Source organism: Alligator mississippiensis, chromosome 3 (assembly GCF_030867095.1).
Source record: "Alligator mississippiensis isolate rAllMis1 chromosome 3, rAllMis1, whole genome shotgun sequence".
Classification (NCBI taxonomy): Eukaryota; Metazoa; Chordata; order Crocodylia; family Alligatoridae; genus Alligator; species Alligator mississippiensis.
Window position 1 is genome coordinate 96,607,747 of NC_081826.1, and position 21,340 is coordinate 96,629,086.

The window sequence follows — 21,340 nt, forward strand, 5'->3', positions numbered from 1 at the left end:
ACACAATCCTTTTTTAATTTTTTAACTGTGTTGCATATTATATACATTTGGGTGAATGAAAAACATTTTTTTTAGTCAGGTTAAACAGCTGCTCTCTCAAGCCCCTGGATTCTTAAAGATGCCAACCTCTAGTTGGAAGCATCATATGGTAAACATAGGAACTTCAGCCAGAAGATCCACACTAAAAACAGTTAGACTGCTTAGTAGTGAAACCTTCCCTAGAAGAGAGACAAAATCATGTCTCAGACCTATATATCATGTTTACTGGGTGAACTATGTGGTGATCATATTTAGCAGTTCTGTTACTATTTATTAACTATTAAAACATCCCAGTCCACAGCTACCGTGCATTTGTTGTGGCCAACAGAGAACACCTTCCCATGCACAAATCTGGGGGGCACATGCCCCCCATAAGACCCCACACAAATATGGGGGGTCCGTACCCCCCATGCTGTCCCAGTGGATGTCCACAGCAGCAAGGAGCTGCCCCCACCATGCCTTCTGGCTGAGCCACCCATGGCTCCATCCCATTCCATGCCCCTGCCCCAGGCTCCATATACCACCCTGGCTGTGCAACACCCCCAGCCTCTGCCCCACTCCCTTTCTCACTGTGGGGTTCTCAATCTGTTCCCTCCCCTCCCCCCCATAGACTTACCTGCAGGGAGCTGCTCTCCCTCCTGCTGGCTGTATTGCTGTCCATGTGCGTATGTGCTGGCACACACATGCACGTGGTGCCCCCTGGAATGCTACCAGCCTGCAAGAGAAAACCTCCTGTTTCCTGATGCCTGCATGATACTGTGAATTTGGGACAATGCTGTCCTGAAATCATGCAGCCCAGGACTGGGACTTGAGGTTCCCATTCCAGGACTGGCCTGCCCAATTAGAGGCAGGTAGTCACCCTAGCGGTAGACTCCAGTCACTCACCTTGCTGGTCATGTAGACCTCGGGCTGCACCCAGTGCTGCATGAACCACACATGCCCCTCCACCCCACACTGCCATACTGTGTGATAAGCCTTCCCTGCTGTACCATATCACCTTATATGCCCCTCACTTCTCATACCTTGTTGACTTCAGACATGCCAGATCAACACTCAGGATCTCAATATTGTGCTGTTAAACAGGAGGGCATGATACAAAATTATATACACACACAAACTACACAAACACTCTATGTGTTCATACACACATGCACATACACAAATACACACTTCCGTGGCTGTGTGTTAACACTAGGGGGCGTTTGGGGTAACTTGGACTTGGAGTTACTCGGGTTCATGGTGCCCTGGGGTTACTTAGGATCACTCAGTACCCCGGGGTTACTCAGCATCACCTGGTGCTGGGGTGGAAGCAAGGGGGGAAAAAACGGGGTTTTGGAGGTGGCAGAGAGGGAGCCGAGATGGCAGGCAGAGCCAGAGAGAGAGAGAGAGAGACAGAACAAAGGTCAGAGGGGCAAAGAGCAAAGATTGGAGCAGGGCCAGGAGGTCATTAAGACAAAAACCCAACTCTGGGTTTCAAAATAACAGTTTTATTAAACAGGCAACACACTACACAGCCCCACGAAGTTATTGGGTCCCACACACATGTACAAACACTCACTCACTCACACACACACAATGGTAGCAGGAGAGGAAAGGCTTAATGGAGGGATTTGAGGTCCAGGTATGTAGAGACAGAATTCAGGTCTCTTGCTTGGGGGAAGAAGGTGGGTGATAGCTATCTATTGCAGGCTGAGAGTTGATCCTCGATGGCCAGTTGGGGTCTTCTCTGGCAAAGTATTTTGCAGACAGGGCCTCTGGGTGAATAGGTGGCGTGACAGTGCTGGTCCAGATGGAGAGAGTGTCTACCACCCCTTTTACAGGGGTGGGCTACCTGTATCTCCTATGGGAAGGACATGTCCAGGCAGGGACAGTCCTGCTCAGATGCATACATGCAGATCCAGGTGTCCTCATTGTCTGGTGAGACACAATGGTTGGGTTGCAGGTTTCTGTACGGTCTTTGTCTTCCAAATGTTGGGTTTCTGTAGATTCTTTATCTTTCAAATGCCTGGTTTTGTCTCTATTCCTGGGTGAGGTCTGTGGTTCCTGGGCGAGTCAATGCAAGGCAATGGTCCAGTTGTTGAGTTGATGGTCCAGTCATTGAGTTGATCTTTCAGTAGAGGCCTGCTACCAATGAACCTCAAGCACCCTCATTCATTCCCATTCATTTAGGAATCAATTTACATGAGACTGGTTAGACATGAGTCAGTTAAAACATACTATACAATAGGTTATACCCAGGCAGGGGATACAAGATGGAGGTTTGACATACAAAATGGAAACTTGACATTACTTTACAGGCACAGGCCTAAATCATATAAATTCAATATAAAATAGTAAAAATCAATGCAAACATAACAGAACACTATTTACATTATAAAAGGGGCTTGTTACTATAAGAGAGTATAAGAACTTATCTTTGTTTACCTAATACTTCTTGTAATCACTTATAAGGGATAGAGAGGGCAGAGAGAAAGTCAGAAATGGTTGGGGAAGGGGAGGGAATGTATTTTTAAGTTAAAAAGAAAAAAAGAAAAACCTGAAGGTTTTGCTACAACCTCAAGGCCTCCAATGTGTTGTGAGGGCTCCCTGTGTTATGTAGCCCCACTGTGCCACAGAGGTCATCTGTACATGTAAATGCATTGCACAGCTTCTCCAGGTCCCTCCAAGCCCTCTGGCCATGGGCTCCTTTAACCCAGTGGACCACACCACTCAACCTCACCCCAAGGGGTGGAAGCAGGCAATGGAAACTAGAGAAGGAAGGAGAGCCCCAGAACTTCAGTGGCAACAGCGGGAGAGCAAAGAAGGGAGCAGCGTCCAGGCCAGGAGTCAGGGGGGGCTTGCAGTTTTACTCCTCAGGGATCTATTCAGGCAAATCCACACTCTGCCCAGTCTGTATTTGTAGGATCAGGCCCAAAGACTAAAGTAGTTGAAAAACATACTGCCCTAATAGGACTCCATAAGATGAGAAATACAAGGTCTAGACTTAGACATAACTGTGGGTTAAGAGGGATATGGGATTAGAAAGAGAAAAAGTCCCTTTCTGAATACAATATTTACTCTACAGATATTTACAATATGTACATATTGTATGTGTGATTTACAAATATGTACATATTAGCAATATCTGAGGGAGGTGGTGTTTATTTGCAGGTAGCAAAGTAACTGCATGGCAGTGACTGTGGAGCAGGCCACATTTAGACAGCGAACCAGGAGCAAATTTGCTCCTGGTCAGCCCGGCAGCAAGGGGCAGGAGAACAATCCCCTCCCCTGGGAGCTGCCTACTGCCCAGGTGAGCAGGGAGCAATTTCTCAGGCCCCACTCCTATCATGGAGCTGGGGCCAGGAGCTACCTGCACCAGGAGAGTTCCCAGCCCAGCTCAGGGCTCACTCAGACCAGCTCTAAAACAGGATAGGTCGTGGCCAGCCCCAGGCTGTGCAGGGAAGCCCCACTGTGCACAGGGGTTGTTCCCATGTGCACAAGATGGGAGAGCTCTGTAGCAGCAGCTCTACTATCCTGTGCACATCAGGACCCCTCTCAATGTGAATGGGGCCAGGAGAATAAAATAACAATGCTGTCAGTGAAAATATTGAATAGCATCAGATGCAAGAGAAATCCCTCCAGAATATGGCATGATAAACCCTTATGATATCATAATGAACTAATAACCATACTTTAAAACCTGTTCTCCAACAGGTTTTGTACTGCTTCCCCCCCACCTCCCTCTTCCCCAATCCAACAGGAATTTCATTTAGACCAGAGGTTCTAAAACTTTTTCTTATTGTGTACCCCCTTCAGGCAGATTTACCAGCTGCGTGCGTACCCCTACCAGCATATGTTTTATATTTTAACCCCTTAAATGCCAGTTATTATTATAACAAAAATTAAATCTGCCATTACACAGTTTCTTCTACTTATCCCCAGGGATACACATACCACAGTTTCGGAACTCCTGATCTAGACCATTTTCCTTTAACTTGCTTCTGAGAATGCAATGTGAAACAGTCAAAAGCTTTAGCTGAAGTTCATCCAGTACCCAAAAAGTTATTTCTCCACTCTTTAGAAAACAATTGACATATTAAAAATAACTGCAAAATGTTAAGTCTTGAAATATACAGTTGAAGGATCCAGCCAAAGTCTAGACTCATTTATTTGAACCTACACCAACCTATAATTATTACATTTTGTATTACTGAACCCATTCATTCCAGTTCTATTTTCCTCTTTATAAATACACAACTCTCTGAGAAAATATAAAAAAAATCTCAAAACCGAAGAGACACAAAGGTAGCACAGAGCTCTAGTGGCCTCCTCCTTTTACCTCTTACAATAGCCAAACCCAAAACTCAGATATATTAAATAATGAAAGTTTTGCACAAGATATACCCTTTTCATTCAAATATTGGACCTGATAGTGCAAAACTTGTTTGAATAATTTAAATAAAGGGTACAATATTTCTATGAATCATGGCTGTTTGTAGGAGGAAGTTGTAAAGCACTCAAATACCACAGAGATAGTTTCAGAAAAAAATCTAAATCAATAGACTAGGGTGATAGAAATGGATGTATTATCTCTGATTTAATTATAGCTACAATTGCATTGGAATGTTCTAAACATACACATACACACACAAGAGAAATACTGTTCTGTTTCTTAACCAATATAATTTGTGAAGAAAACTGAAAAAAATAACTTAATTGGATAGTTTTTACACTATCTCAAATTGTTTTATTATTATCCCCAGCATTTTTAAGGCTTTTCATTTTCATTATCCAACTGAAACATCTACAGTATATCTATCACGCTTTGAAAAACTGGGCCATCATTTTTAAAACCACATAATAAAGGAAAAGTTAACCACAACATGCAAACTTGCTTTTAAAGTCCACAGTGCAGTTATTAAAGTCATTGTAATACTTAGTATAAATTGAATCATGCAAAAGTCAATACATAAAAATATATAATCTTTCTTCAATAAGGAGGTTTTGTGCTGTGCCAGTTTCTTTACCATCAAACTCTGCAAAGTCAGCAAGCTACTAATGAATTTAGGATTCAGAGGCCCTGTAATTCAGTGTTGAAAAAAACACCTGGAATATGGCAGCCTAATCGGCTTTTTATCTTCAGAATATTTTGTTTATTTGGGAAAAATGCAAAAATCAGTTTATTTCTAATTGAAAATAAACCCATTCACTACTACTGTGCTACAAAAAGTGCCATTAAAATATTCAAACTTCTATGGTGCCAAACAAGAACTCTTAACCAGGGCAATCTGCGATATTGATATTTCTTTATGGTCAATTTCTGTCTAGACATAAGCAATAGAGAGTAAAATGGTACCATTAAAAGTATGGCTTCTATGCAGGAAACAGAAACAAAGCCCCAAAGAATTATATTTGCATATGGCACATTCCAAATTCTGAACTTTTTTCCCGTTAGGTGTAAGTCTGAAATATCACCACTTTAACTAATGAATTGTGAACAGGGAATAGTTTACAGTTTCTTTTATAAATTTCATTAAAATAGTGATTTTTTTGTTAATGTTTCTACTGAGCAATGCAATTCATTTATTTCTGGAGTCTATGATCCAATTTCCTCCCCCTCAATCCAAAATAGAAGCCACCAAAAAACAAAAGCTGAGCCAAAAGAAAAACAAAAAACCCACACACATGCACCCACACATGCACCCACAATAAATTAAGGATAAGGTTAAGTGGTCAAGTTAAAAATCCAACTTTCCCTTCTTCCTGGACCAACCTCACTTCCATACTCAGTTTATTTGCCAACCAACTCTAAACATGGTTCCAATACACAAGATTAATGCTTCAGAAAAACCTAATAAACTTCCTTCAAGAGCCTATAATGTATATCAGTGCATAAGGCTTGTATTGATGCAGTGGAAGAAAATTTGGACCATTTGATGGCACCTTACACTGTCACTACTGTCACTATGCTATTCAACTTAAGCATCTCGGAGGTGGATCCAGAAGGAGTGACGCCTTTCTTTTGGACACAGTGTAGCAGCAGTCAGGGACTTTTTAAATTCCTGAAGCAGGCAATTCACCTCTGTACTCAGCTACACATCCCCTCCTCTCCCATTCCCATCCTCCCCACTCACTGCTGCCACTGTTTCTGGCTGCCCTAGGGAGGTGGAAGTAGAACCCCAAAACTACTCCTGCCCTTCTCCAGACAGGCTAGGTGGGGAACTGGGCTCTGCTGGAGATAGCGGTAGCAGCAGCAGGCGGGTTTCTTCTCCCTGACCTATCCTCCAGGGTATTTCCTGCAAGCCCAGGAGCAGACACAGGGAGTGGGGGAACCTGCTTGCCACTCCCACTGTCCCCAGCTGAGCCTGATTCCCCACAGTCCCAACTGAAGCTGGGCAGCAGCAGCTCTGGAAGTCCCCTCACCCCATAGGGCAGCTGGGGACAGTGGCAGCAGCAAGTGGGACAGAGGGAAATGGGAGAGGATGGGATGGGAGGGGTTGTTAAGCAGCAGGGGGAGATTCTTACCTGCTTCATGGACTTTAAAAAGTTTCTGGCTGCTGCTTCCATAGTGTGATCTGCCTGCCCCACTGGTGAGGGAGCATGCAAGAGCCAGGGTGCAGCCACCCCTGCAGTACTAGTCACTGTTCCCTTGAAAAAATTCTGGATCCGCTCATGTCTTAATCTGCTAATTGTGAGAACCATGTTCACTTAAGGGAGGTACATATCAAACCAAAGTCACCTTTGTGAAAGGTGTCTGATTTGGTACAGTGGGATTTGCCATGTAAATAAATAAAAAAAAAAAATCACAGGCAGCCAGGGAAGCACATCATGTCACAATTTTTTCACAGCAGCAGTTGTGGTTACTCAAAAAGGTTAAAAGCATTATTCTTGTGGTTTAAAAAATGAATCTTAAAGTAACCTTTTATTGAAACATAAGTATAACAGTAATGTAAAGAAAACCAGACTGCTAAAATAATTCCACATTAAACCTGTCATTTGACAGCTTTTTCTCCTCCTGTGCATTTGCAAGGAAGACAAATTTTGACAAACATTTTTGTCTTTTTACTTATCTACAATGTTCTTTAAAGCAAGCACTGGACTTTCTTCTGCTCTCCTTGATGTCACAGGAAAAATCTTCCATTGGCCTAAGCGAACCAGGATTGGGCTCCATAAACAAGACTTTCAAGGCAAGATCTGAAAAATCAAAGCAGCCTTCTATTATGATTTCTAATAAGGAAGTGACTCACAATGCTTACATAACAGTATGTAGCAGTTATTATTAATGTAGAAATCCCAAAACACAAACACAATTTTGGATTAAAGAATAATGTCATGTAATTTATATAGTATTACTCCTTTTTTACTGGATATCTCTTCCAGATTTATTCCCTTCACTTTACCTATAGGTGACACCCCTGGCCAATTCCCCAAACCATACTGACTTTTAAATGTCTATCAAAAAGTCCATCAAAATTGGAGACAAATTCAGGGGCAAGAATATGTATTATGGTATAAAAGTATACAAAACACTCCATATTCATTTATTAGAATTCAATGATCTGACTAATAATAGCTTATTATCATGAGTATAGATTAAAGTGATAGGATAAAAAGGATTATGCTTTAGACCTTGTAGACAAAGAATTTAAAGTAATTCCATTATTTTTTTGGGAACCAATAAAAACGTAATGGAATGGGAAGGAATAGCATTTCTGTATTCATAAAACTCCCTCGTGCTTTTATACTAACAGTTGTCCATTGTGCCACACAGTACAAGTATTGTGTTCTTCTTTACTTAGCACAAATTTTGATAATAATATTTCAAAACAAAACAAAACAAGTGATTAACACAATGCTAACCTGAACATAAGATGATTTAGAACTAGAAGTAGAAGCAGCATTTTTTGTTCTTGAAAAGGAATAAAACCTAAAGGAATGCAGGATTATTTTTCAAAATAGCTTTCCTTGTAATAACCACCTATGGGGAAAAGCATGAGTGATATATGCAACTGCAATAAGCCAGAAGTTTTAATAATCCTCATTTCTCAGCAAACCCTGATTGGGTTCCTTTCTGGAAAACAACTTACAGTGAGCCTCTGGTGCAAAAAGGGTGTAGGCGCTACTAGCCAATTAATTTAAGTTACAGTATTTGGGAGAAACTATCTATGTGTGGGTGCATAGGTGAGAATCCTTATGGGTAAAAAGGAGTAGCATTAATTACAATCAACAGAGGTTTTTGTTGCTGGTTGTGTTATTTTATACACTGGGATACAGCCAGGCATCCATGTTCATCGGTATGTTATTTTATACACTGGGATACAGCCAGGCATCCATGTTCATCGGTATGTTATTTTATACACTAGCAATGTTATTTTATACAGCTATGTATTTGGAACTCAGAAACTTCAGTTTAAGAAGGGGAAAATAAAGAGCTTCCCAGGTGAAAAAATTGGAGACAGATTCAGAAGCAAATATACATATTATGGTTTTGAACGCAAGTGAATTGTTTTTTGTACTTATGCAAGGGGATTCAGAGTGTTTGCACCATAATGTTCTGACCTTGTAAAAATAAGGACAGCCACAGAAATTATTTGTGGGTTGGAGAAAATGTCTTACAGCAAATGTCTGAAAGAGTTCAAGCTGTTCAGTTTATCAAAAAATATATAAATAAATAAACTGAGAGTCATTCTCTTTAGCTTTGGTAGAGCAACTCTGCTTTTTACTCTAGAATAATTAGAAGCAGAGCTTGGTTCCATGTGTTCTTGCCCAGGATAGAAAAGCATAGCTCTCCGTTAAGCATAGCACTTCCCTCTAGTGCTGTAACAAAGCAATACTGGAACTGAATCTATTTGACTACCTCAGAACTGGAACAGCCCTCAGGGACACACTAACCAGACTGCCTGGAAACAAGTATATTACAGACAGTAATGATGCAAGTTTCCCTATGCTCCCCCGACCAAATCCTCATCCTTGGCATGACAGGACATCTTTATGGCTGAAAGATTCATTCTTTCTCTATGTCTATTTAAATCTTGGCTTCCTTGATGAGGCTACCAACAAGGATGCCAATTAATGCCAGTTGTGCTGTGGATACTTGCCCATTTAAAAATACACACTGACTAATCTGAGTTCATTTTTTATAGGCCAGAAGGAAGATGGATTTTCACTCAGAAATGACTTGGGTTTTGTAATCTACAGCAGAAATGAACTCCGTCTCCTAGTGCTTAAAGAGGTCACAATGGGTGAATACACCCAGGACATAAAATATTTAAAATGTGATATGGGTTATTGAGGGGCACATGTTTTGATTATGGCCTGTCACAAAACTTCATCTGATTGATTGCTCTTTGTCAGAAGAGGGGCATAACAGGGAACCCTCTCCCTGTTACTGGGGGAAGGCTACAAAGCCAGCAGAACTGGCCCTTTAAGGGAAGGATTTTTGTCCTCCAGGCAAAGGCAGCTGGCAGGGCTGGGACTAATGAAAAGTGCCTATGCTCAGGCTAGCTAATAGGGCAGGCAGGCTGGAAGGGGCAGGGCTCAGGGGGTAAATAGCTTGCCCTCAGACTGGAGGGGCAGCATAGCCCTGATCATGGAGACGGCAGGTTGGTCCCTGGTGGAGAGAGAGATGGCCTAAATGAAGACTGAGTAGCCGCAGAAAGGGGAGTGAGTTTTGTTGCTGTTTTCTATTTTTTTTTTCTGTGTGGTTTAAGCAGCAGGCTCATGGGGAAAAGCTGAGAGTAAAGACTATGTTCATCATCCTGAAGCAGGGGAAAATTTTTCAGTTGAGTTTTTTTCTTTTTTGTTTTGAAACGGACAACTAGAGGACTGCAAGCAACTGAGGGGAGGTGGAGGTCACTGTGCAGGCACCTTAAAGTGCCCTGCATGTAGCCACGCCTTGAAGGCAAGGGCTCACCGCCTGATAGAGAGAGAGGAGATTTAACCCCTTTTAGGCAGGAAGGCCAGAGCCCTACTTCAGAGTCTAATTCCCAGCTGTGTTGCTGCTCCCAGTGAGCTGAAGTCAGACTGAGTGGGCCCATGGATGAAGGGAGCAGCTAGAGCAAATCAGGCTCCAGCCAAGAGAATCAGGGCCTGGACAAAGAGAAGGGGAGCCAAGGGGCCCAAAGAAACTCTGCCCACCTTAAGGCTCCAGATGGTTCCCACTTAATTGTTTCCAACATGGCATGGCAGGTGAGACAGGTGGTGGATCAGAGGAGCTAGGAAGGGAGAGGGGGCAGGGACAGGATGTCTGGCCACTGGGGTCACACGACCACCTCCCTGCATGGCTAGGCCTGCTGCAGTGGGCAAATAGGGTAGGCAACAAATTGGAGCTGTACAAGAAAGTGTTCTCTCCCTCCTACCTTCTCAAGCCTATTCTCACAGGAAAACATGGGGAGGAGGGAATGAAGCAGCTAACACCACTTGTTGATTCTTCCTCTCTTCCTGTGAGTACCAGGACAGCTGTTCTGTGGCATTCCCCTCAATGCCTCTGCCTGGAAGGGAGGGGTAAAGAACCTCAGAGCTGTAGAAGGATCAGAGATGACTGGAGGGAACAACATGCGGGGAGGCAGAACTGATTGGGGAGTCGGAGATTAACATTAATTGCCGGGCAGGGGAACAAGAAGATTAGGGTGATAATGCCATGTCCCTTTTTTCCCCCACCACTTTCAGTGCTTCTGCTCCCATCCTTGTCCTGTAGATATAGACATCGGAGTAAACCTGTTTTGGCACTGACCATCCTACTACAGGAGATTAAAAAGACACAGTTATCTCTTGTTGTTGGACAAAGCTCCTGAAAAGCCAGTAGGAGAAAGAATAACATCTTGTTCAAGAAGGGGCTTGTGTTTGTGCTGTTTGCAGGCTGTCTGTATCAGAAACCACAAGACAGTAGAGGGAGGGAATATATTTCTGCTGCAACCTCAGTAGATGCAGGAATCCTAAGAACCCATCACAATGTAACCACATTGTGCCTGCATTTTAAAATAAAAGTTTCACCATTATGTGATATTAACCTCCTAGGCAAATCCGCTCTTGCTCCCGCTCTGTTTTTTTCCCATGCCTGCCAGACTTTCCAGATTTAAATAAGTCCTTAATAAGGATGTAGCTCACTATCTCTACATGGAGAACTAAACAACAATTTTGGGAATTGGTTCAATTTCTTTATGTGTTAACAACAGTATGCAAAATGGGGTCTGTTTAAGTGTGTGTGGGGGGTGGGGGGAGGGGGCGTGGAGTGAACCCTAGATGTTCCCCATCCTAATCATTTAGAAAATCATTTCAAGGTACTCAAGGCAAAATCCTGGCCCTCACTGAAATCACTTGAAAAACTCCCAGTGACTTCATTGTGGCCAGGATTTCACTTTAGGTGTCTATCAAACCCAAGAGGAGTTGTACATACTTGAGAAGTCCACTAGCATTCCACAATTCTCCCCTTCTTTTTGCCAAGGTGCTTTCAAGCACACAATCTGCATCTGACATACTTAATCCTATGCAGTACTGGAACATGCCACAAGATGAAGAGATCTCACTAATAGCTACTTAATAGGTGAAAATGATATTTCATTTCTTGACCAACACATAGTATTTTCTTGAAAAATACACTGTTTTCATGCGTTTGTCTACATGGAGAAAGAACAGGGAATTTGGTGCAGCTGAAGTATGGGTGAAGTAACACATTATACGCAGATCATACTGAGGGCACATAAAAAATGCAAAGGTGCCTATACATATGCTCCAGGGTGTGGATGGGGTGGCTTTTTCAGAAGCCACTCTAATTAAAACACCACAGCACCCCATGTATTCAGCATCCTGTGTTTCAAAATGGTGGCAGGGGCATTTTGAATAAAGCTCCTTTGATGAGCTTTAGTTAAAATGTCCCTGCTGCTATTTTGAAATGTGGGATGCTGAATACACAAGATGCTGCAGCACGCTGGAGCTTTCTAATTAGAACTCTCCAGCAGTCTCGATTAATCAAGTCTGCTCCGACACGTTCCAATCAGAACACATTGGAGCATGTGTAGAGGCACCCCGAGTATCTAAACATTAAAGCTGTTAACAAAGTGCCCTCCGAGTGCCTCAAAGTTATGCCACTTTAGGTAAGAGCTAACTCTGGGCCAGGCTACCAAGCTCAGTCTTCTCCACAGAGATAAAATGAGCAATTTGCACTCCTCCAGCATCCCAGTATGCACTTCTCTCAACCTTCACCCCTGACCCTGAACAGGAATAGAGCTCAGGTACCCATACCCTGATAGCAGCTCTCTTGTGGGGAAGTCAGAACCATGCAGGCTAGAAACAGTATAGACCCTCAATATTCAGCTGCTCATCTAATTTTAACACTGCTTAACAAGCCATAGATTAGTATGGTCTAAATGTAACATGTAACTTCACCCTAAGGCTGTATAGTTCTGACTGGTTTATGCTGTTTGGTAGGTCTCTTGTCAAGTTAGACTGGTATCCTGTACAGTGCCCAAGTAAAACCTTCTAGAATGCAGCTGAACAATTAGACATGAAAAACCCTGTCCTCAAGGAGAGGAGGGGGCATGAACTGTAATAAAAACACTTTATTGTGGGGTATAGTTGTCATTTCCTGATTGTTTTGAAGAAGCCTCTCACATCAATGAGTCTGTCCCTGATGCATTGATTTCATTTTACTTTATTTCTTTACTGGCAATCAGGTTAACACACATATTTACACACTCATTTCTAAAATCCCTGGCTCAGGCTAACTAATCTACATCTATAGCAAAAACAAACAGCCAACAAATGGATTATACAGCTGTTGCCAAAAGTTTCATGCCTGTTGCTATTTTTTTTTTCATTTCAGATTGGACACTGGCCCATGGTTTTGAAAATTCACAAGGCAAGAACAAATTATGACGTCCATTTTGTCTGCTTCTATTGTAAGCACAACAGCATGAAAGAAATTCTTAGAGCAACATCAGGTCTGCCTTTCTTAAAAATGGTAATTTTGATCATGTCTCCATCCAGTATATTTCATTAATATTTAAAGTAATTATCATTTGGTGGAAGGAAGATTTGGTTTAAGATTAGTGGGTGAATGTAGTGATAATATAAAGTGAATAAAGAATATTACACCAGTAATGAGATATTTTTCAGGCAGAATCTACTTAGTCCCCCCACCCCTTTGCCTATGTAACTTAGCACCTCCAAGCCTGAGTGCCTTTTGAGCAGTAATAACTAAATATGCCAAATTATTTGACAGTTCTGTGATGTGGTCGAAGATGGAAAGAAAATTGCCGAACTGCCTGTATTAACAGGTAAGTCAAATTTTCACAGCTACCTTCAAAGCTATTAACTTTTTTTATTTATTAACTTCCCATCCTGTTCTCCACCATGTAACAAGAAAAGCTTGATACCTGAATGACAGCAATAACAGAATTTGAGTCTGCATTCTCCTTTGTTGAAAAAAAATACGTCTAGTGGATACACTTTCAACTCACCAAACCCACATCCTTTAAAACAAGCTCCAGCCCCAGCCCCAGCCTCCATCTAAACTAAGAAATCCAGATTACACAGCACCCACAAGACCCAGTGTTTTCATCAGATGCCAAGATCCCGTTTTCCATATGAAAAGTCTCTCTCTCAGGGTCACAGAATTATTGGTAACCTCCCCTCACTCTTGTAGAGGTGGAGCTCTTTCATGCCAACTTAACCAAGTGAACATCTAAAGGGTTTTATTCTGTAGAAAGCTCTTGTCATCCTTGCCTTGAAATATCTGCAGAGTTTCAACAGTATGTAAAGAAACTAATGCCATGGAGCCAGCACTCCTTATGTTGATCCTGCTAGCCCTCACTACCACATTTATTTTTTCTCCATTAAAAATTTAACTGCAAAAATGAGACGGTGATCTTTAATTAACACATCTGTGAAACAATTCTTCATCGACTGTGGGGTGACCTAATGATAGTCCAGTTTTAATTCCTACAATTCATCTTTCTGTAGATAATATCAAAACTACTATTGTGTTACCAAACTGTAAGTGTAGTTAAAAAAAAAGATGTCTGGCAATAATAAAGCATTATGGTTTGAACAATGGATCACTGTTAAGCCACTCCAACTATATTTTGCAGTTCAGAATTCTCTTGCCAACTAAGGGTTTGCAGTGACTAAGCAGAGAGAAATTCCTGTGTATTAGACACCTTGGAATCAACTACATGTGCCAAATGGCACCACATACAAAGGGACAGTATACAGAAACAAGCAATTTTCCATAGTCTCATTTCTATGGGTCAAATTCTATGCTCAGGACCACACTAAGTTGTGTTTATTTGCTTTTTGGTAATAATTGACATGCGTTCAAGACTGAAACCACGCATGTCTGGTCCACCTCAGACTAATTAAAAAATTGCATTTGGTTTACAATTCTGGTCATCAGTCTCCTAACAGTGGCTGTATTTTTCACCAAAATGTGGCAAAAAGTTAAAAGTACTTGTTTTCTTTTCTCTTTTGGAGCAAAGATTTGGATCTAAATTCCAATAGTACATTAATGCTGACTTTTAACAAAATTACCTGTTTTTGAGTCTTTTCAGATGTGTACCTAAAGTATTAGCTGGCTTACCATGATCATATTTTAAAGTGTCTTGGTCTCTAGTGTTACTCCTAATAAAATTAGTTTTCAGATGGAAATTTCATTGTGTTGATACAAGAGTTCATCACAATTATAGAGAACTCTTTATAATGGCAGTTATAATCACAGAACTACGTGTCTTTTTTAAATGAATGGTTTACTGAATGGTTTACACTGCTCCATTAATTTTATAGTTTAATCAATAAAAGAACTGGGCTTGATTATCTGATCTTAACACCGAAAAATGCAAGGCTGTCCACCTTGGGAAGAAAAACCTGCAGCATGCTTATAGGCTCGGCAGTGCTACGCTGGCTAGTGCTATGGACAAAAGGGACTTGGGGGTCATGATGACCACAAGATGAATATGAGCCATCAATGTGATGCTGCAGCTAGTAAAGCAAGCAAAATGTTGGCTTGCATCCATAGATGGTTCTCAAGCAAATCCCAGGATGTCATTCTCCCATTGTACTCGGCCTTGGTGAGGCCGCAGCTAGAGTGCTGCGTCTAGTTTTGGGCTCTACAATTCAAAAAGGATGTGGAGAAGCTTGAGAGAGCACAGAGGAGAGCTATGTGCATGATCAGAGGGCAGGAAAATAGACCTCATGATGAGAGGCTGAGAGCCATGAGACTCTTCAGCCTGGAAAAGCTCAGGCTCAGGGGTGATCTGGTGGCTGCCTATAAGTTTATCAGGGGTGCTCACCAGTACCTTGGGGAACATCTGTTCACCAGAGTGCCCGAAGGGATGACAAAGTCAAACGGTCACAAACTCCTCTATGACCATTTTAGGCTGGACATAAGGAAGAACTTCTTTACTTTCCAAACCCTTAAGGTCTGGAATAGACTGCCATCGGAGGTGGTTCAAGCACCTACTTTGAATGCCTTCAAGAGACATTTGGATGTTTATCTTGCTGGGATCTTATGACCCCTGCTGACTTCCTGCCCCTGGGGCAGGGGGCTGGACTCGAAGATCTTCTGAGGTCCCTTCTGTCATGACCCAAAGGGTATGATTTTGTGTGCTTCGGCACTGCAGAATTATTTCCCGCCACATGGAGCTTTCTTTGCACAGTGCAATTCTCAGTTGCATAGAGAAAACCCTGGTGCAAAGGAGTTCCCGCCACCCGTATGTAAATTTGTGTCCCACTATTGGCTGTTTCTAAATTATTCCCACGTGGCAGCTAGCGATTGGCTTGCTAGCCATATAAGAGGCTTGAGCGGTTTCCGCCCAAGTTGGAGGACTTCACATCCATCTCGTGAAGAACTCTAAGCACGCTGTGGAGCCTAACAAACTCCGCGTGTGCTTTAGAGGAGGATACAGGGGCCTGATCAACCTCTAGCCTCTCCCCATCGCCGCACGATCCCTCGACGTACCCTTCCCTGCGCGCTCGTGGAGAGTCACCTTTCGGACTCTCATCGTGGTATCCAGAGCTCTGTCCGGGTTGTTAACAAGAGGTTCGAGTTTTCTATGGGTCTTGTTCAAGTTTTGTTTTCGTTTTGTAACTGCAACTCAAGAAAGTTTTTCCTGCCTGCACCGCGACCACCTACGGTGTAAGTAAAACAATCTTTAATCAACCTCTACGCGTCAGTGCCTAATTCTAGTTCGTCGTGCCGACCCTTTTCCCCGGCCCACATGCCCGGGCTGCTGGCCACAGCCCCTCGACCCTGACACCTTCCAGCCCTAATATCTATGAAATCTCCATTTTCCTTAATATTTAACATCAGATTTGAAAACTGATGTTGCAGAACATTGTACATGTTTCAGGTGTACTTCATTGTTCATGTTTATTTTTAAAAAGCTCATTAGGATATCATAAAATAGAATGTAATATTATTGAATTTTCCAAAGGTGTTATCTAAAGATTATCATATTTAATAGGGCTGTGCAAAGTGTCGGTCACTGAATTGATTCGACGGAGATTCGGCCTGATTTGGTGACCAAATCTCTGAACCCAAAGCAAAATAGGAGAACCTTTAATCTCTCCAAACGGAATCAGAACCCTCCGAATGGATTTGCAGAGATTCGGAAAAATTCAGTGATTTGGACAGAGACACAGCTTTAAATGTTTTTTCTACATACCTCAAGGTAGCAGGCCGCTCATGAATACTGGGATGCTGGGGCGGATGGAACATCCCACAGGAGCACGGGGGGTCCCCAGCATGCTTGGCAGCAGACCCAGAAGTATTTTCGGTCCACTTCTGGGTCCACTGGAGAGCATATGGGGGCCCCCCCCCATGTCCCTCCCAGCTCAGTGACTGGTGCCTCCTGGGTCTGGGGGACACCCGCAGTCCCCCGCCATGGCTGATAGCCAAGTGGGGGGGGGCAGCGTGCTCCCTGGTGGACCCGGAAGAGGACCAGAATACTTCTGGTCCACTTCCAGGTTCACTGCTGAGAATGCGGGGAGGGGGCCATGCTCCTGTGGGATGCTCCATCCATCCCAGCATCACATGAGCCATGCCCAGTACCTCGAGATATGTAGAAAAAACATTTAAAGCCATGTCTATGTCTGAATTGCTGATTCTCTGAATCAGCATCGAATCTTCAGATTTGGATTTGGCCAAATCGAATCAGGGACAGTGATCCAAATCAATGAATTAACTCACTGTCCCTGATTTGGGCCAAATCCAAATCTGAATTGATAGGGCCCGTTTCACGCACCCCTAATATTTAATATGTGCATTTCCAAGTCTGTCATTAAAAATAATATGTATGACATTACTTAACACTGAAAAGAAAATAGATTACAAATTATGAAATTAATCTTTGATAGAACTGCTAGTAATTATGCATCAGAGAAGAACATTTTCCTAACTAACCAGAATTATTTCAAAGAATAACTGAAGTATGATAAAACTTTAGAATGATAAAAACTATCCTAAAAACAGTTAAGAGCTAGAGGATCCTGGGCCAGTGATGTGAAAGTCTAGAAGAATACTTTCTAGCTTTTTTTCTTCCCCAACCACCCGCCCTGAAGACCTGATATGGAAAATTTGGGGGAAAAAATATTAAATGTGAAATAATTTTTGGAATAATGTTGAATAATGCTATTGTTTCCACTGGATTTAAGTCCTTCAAAATGCTTGTTAAATAGATATTTTAAATAAAAGTTGTTTATACTCCTATATAAAAGTGAAGGCCTATATTCGATACATATATCCGCTTGGGCAATATTATTACAACCCCTAGTCAGTAGAGGGCACTGCCATCTTTACTAGAAAGGTTTTACTGCCAATTTTATAATTGCCTTCTACCTTGGTAGATATATGCAAAAATGAAAGACCATATATTTATTTTTTGAAAGTGTTTAAAGAAAAAGTTTCTGTCATTTTCTCCAAGCTCTTATATTTGTGTAAAGATCCAAAAGAACTAACTCTTAGAAACCGAAAAGAAAGGTTCATTGCATCTCTATATCCAGCACAGTCCACTTTCTCAGTTTTCCACAGTTAATTCTTATTACTACAAAATAATGGGCTCTGCTGAGTTAGAACAAGTTTTATCAGAAACCTTTGGGAATGCTGCCTTAAAATATACAGTATACAGAAAGCAAATAAAAAAATCTCTCTAAGAATTGGCACTCTAGATCTCCTTGAAAATATGGGGTACAATAATATGTAAAATTGCAGTATGGCAAAATAACTAGGTCAAGGTTACCATATGCCATATCCATTGTTTCTAGTATTCATAGTGCAGAAGCTAACTGCATGGCCTCTAGTCAGTGAATTTCATAAATACTCCAGACTCCTACTCATCTCTACAAAATAAGAATTTGTATACCAGATATTCAGTCCTCTTGACAAACCATGTATTCATTAAGCAGTCTGAATTTTTAATCAGAGGTTCGAATAATACTCTGTCTATATGGTAATATTCATGAGTTCATAATTCTGGTTCTTTTTCAGACCAGGACCTTTTTATACTTCAAGTAGTCAAGTAATGGAAATAACAGGAAATTCCTACTAAGTTTAAGGTTGTAGTAGGGCTAGATATAGAGATATTGAGCAAAAGGATTTGGAGATTTCAAAATAAAGATTAAAACAGGAACCAGCAACATTCCTAAACACTGAAGGATCAATCGACAAAGCATTATAAATTATCCCTTTATCTAAATGTCTGTTTTTAGGGGTAGCCCAGCTTTTAAAATTACTCTAGGAAGCCCAAGTCACAGTGCACATGTGGGCATTTGGAAATATGGTGCCTATAAGAAGTGGCCATATTCACCATCTATTTTATCTATGTTGTTTCTTATTTCCCATATAGTTCAAAACTATTCTTTTGTCAAAACTCTAGTCAAAGAATGCATCTTTATTTTTAAATTACAAATATTTCTGGTAGTTTGTCATATGTCGGTAAGTGCCTTTTAAACAAGTTTTAAAACAGACAAGTTATTAAAAACTTTAAAACTTCATTATTCAGCATGTGGAGTACATGAATCCCTTGCTATTTTATGTTATGTGTAATGTGAGCCTGTATTAATTTGAAAGTAGACTTTGCGCCATAATAGTGATGTCAACACAAAGCTATGGAGAACATGGGAATTTGCCATTGCAACACAATTTCACTGTAACTAAATGATTCCAATATTAGTCTAGACTAGGTGATGATGCAATTCTAATAGCATAACAGTTCCCATGGAAGTCTATGGAGACTTCATTATAATGTTAAAATAAGATGAAGCCAATACAAATTAAGTCACTGTTTTAGAAAATCATTTAATATTAAAAAGTTGTAATTAATGTTTGGTCTAGAGCTATTAATACTGTTTGACAATACTACCAATGTAGATCATTTGTACTAATGATTCAAGCACTCTATATCTGGACATCTCATATGTGGAGATTTCCAATTTAGTAGTAGCTTATGCTGTAGGCAAATTTCTAGTATGACATTTACAGGTAAAATAAGTTTATATTTCTTACCTGAGAACTCTGGAAATTCTTTCTGAAATCTGAGACTCAATAGGCTCTTATGTTTTCATGTACATTCACCAACCATAAAAAACTACCTTCCAGGGATTTGTTTACGTGAAACTAATTGGCCCAGTAATTAGAACAAAGAATGTTTTTGATGATGATAGGCAAGGAGAATATACCCAAGCCTTCTTCCAGCTCTTAGCTGGTTTGGCTCTCTGGGGGGGGAACAGAAAGAAAAAGTATTTAAAAAAAATCCCCACTAATATTTTTTTTTTTTTTTTTACTTTGAGTGATTATCTTATTCTAAAAAACAGGAAAACCAGAGCTGTTGCTATTGTTAGGGTTATTGTGAAAATAAGATCTTCAAACAAAAACATCTCTTAGACAAAAGTTATCAGTTCCCAAGAACAAAACTTATTTATGGGGTCAGCAGAGGAGCCATAGTTAATGTTCATGAATAGATTAATTTTATTAATAAATAAATGAAAGGAGAGGTATAACTGAGAAGCAACTCTTATGCTGCTGCTTGGAGCCCTTGGGTGACTATAGATGTGCTGATTTACATTCAAATTAGAATGCATCAGAGCAGACTCAATTAATCGAGTCTGCTCCGCATTCTAATTAGAATGCTCCAGCATCGCCTCACTGTCATTTGTATTAAGTCCCCATGCATTTCAAAATGGCTGCAGAGGCACTTTATCTAAACCTTGTTGAATGAGCTTAAGATAAATCATCCCATAGCCATTTTGAAATGCACAGGGGCTTAACACACATAATGGTAAGATGTTTTAATTAGAGCAGCTACCTGGGAACTGCTCTAATTAAAATGCCCCTCCCCCCATCCATGAGCACATGTATAGGCAGCCCTTGCTTCTGACCAACTACCTACAGTCAGTTCCCTCCAACCAAAATGTTTGCATTAGTACAATCCTCTTAAAAGGCCACTATTCTTACACAAACATATTGGGATTTTCAGATTTTTTGCTGAAAATTTCAACCAAAACAGACAAATAAAAAATTGGTTTAAGTTTTCTATGACGAAAATGGGCATTTTCTAACTCAGTCTACCGTTATGGTAAAAGGCTCCTGTACAGTTGCCTTTTACCATGATGAAAATATATACCATGATATAAGAAAGTTTTATTTCCCTAAGGATCCTGCTACACATTCAAATTAAAGCTGGGTAGAAACCAGCCATAGAGTTGTTGTACATTTTCAAGAACTAACCATATAGTATAGTTGGTTGGCTCTTTTTATAGCTGGAATGTAATTTTTAATTATATTATAATTCCTTTGCATGTGTGGCTAATCAACATTTACTATGCAATTAACCAGTTAATTGTGTGATAATGACTTTGCACTTGTGACTATTCTTACTTTGCACATACACAGTCTAACTTTACTGAACAATTTAACAATTAGTTGTGTAACATATGTAATGTGTAACAGTGGCCTAAGCAAACATGGAGCATAGACAAAAGGTAAAACGAAAACAAGCAAACAACCTCTCCCTCCCCCAAAACACCCACATACATTTTCTTCTCTTATTAAATGATTTGAGGTAGAGTTGTGTTTGTTGATTCTCCAGAAGAGTTATGAAATGGAGCCAAATGAAACAAGCCATGACAGTCCACTAAAACAGCATAACATCTGAGAATTTCAAAAATACCAAAATCTAATTTAAAAGTTATAGACATAGGATATAAGAAAGAAATTACATCTTTTCAGAAGGTAGAAGCATCTTCCTCACATTTTATATGCTCACACAACAATACACAGACAACACAACAAAGAACATGAACTACCTTTAAATTAGTTCAGCTACAAATAAAA

At 40.8% G+C, this 21,340-nt stretch overlaps 1 long non-coding RNA gene across 1 annotated transcript in view; it reads right to left on the reverse strand.

Annotated features, from left to right (window-relative positions):
* Positions 1 to 3,775: 3,775 nt before the first annotated feature.
* The window catches only part of LOC109283846 (uncharacterized), a 31,498-nt gene continuing 13,933 nt past the window's right edge, over positions 3,776 to 21,340 (reverse strand). Inside the window, exon 4 of the long non-coding RNA XR_002091114.2 lies at positions 3,776 to 7,212. This is a non-coding gene — a long non-coding RNA (uncharacterized LOC109283846). The remainder of the gene's footprint in view (positions 7,213 to 21,340) is intronic.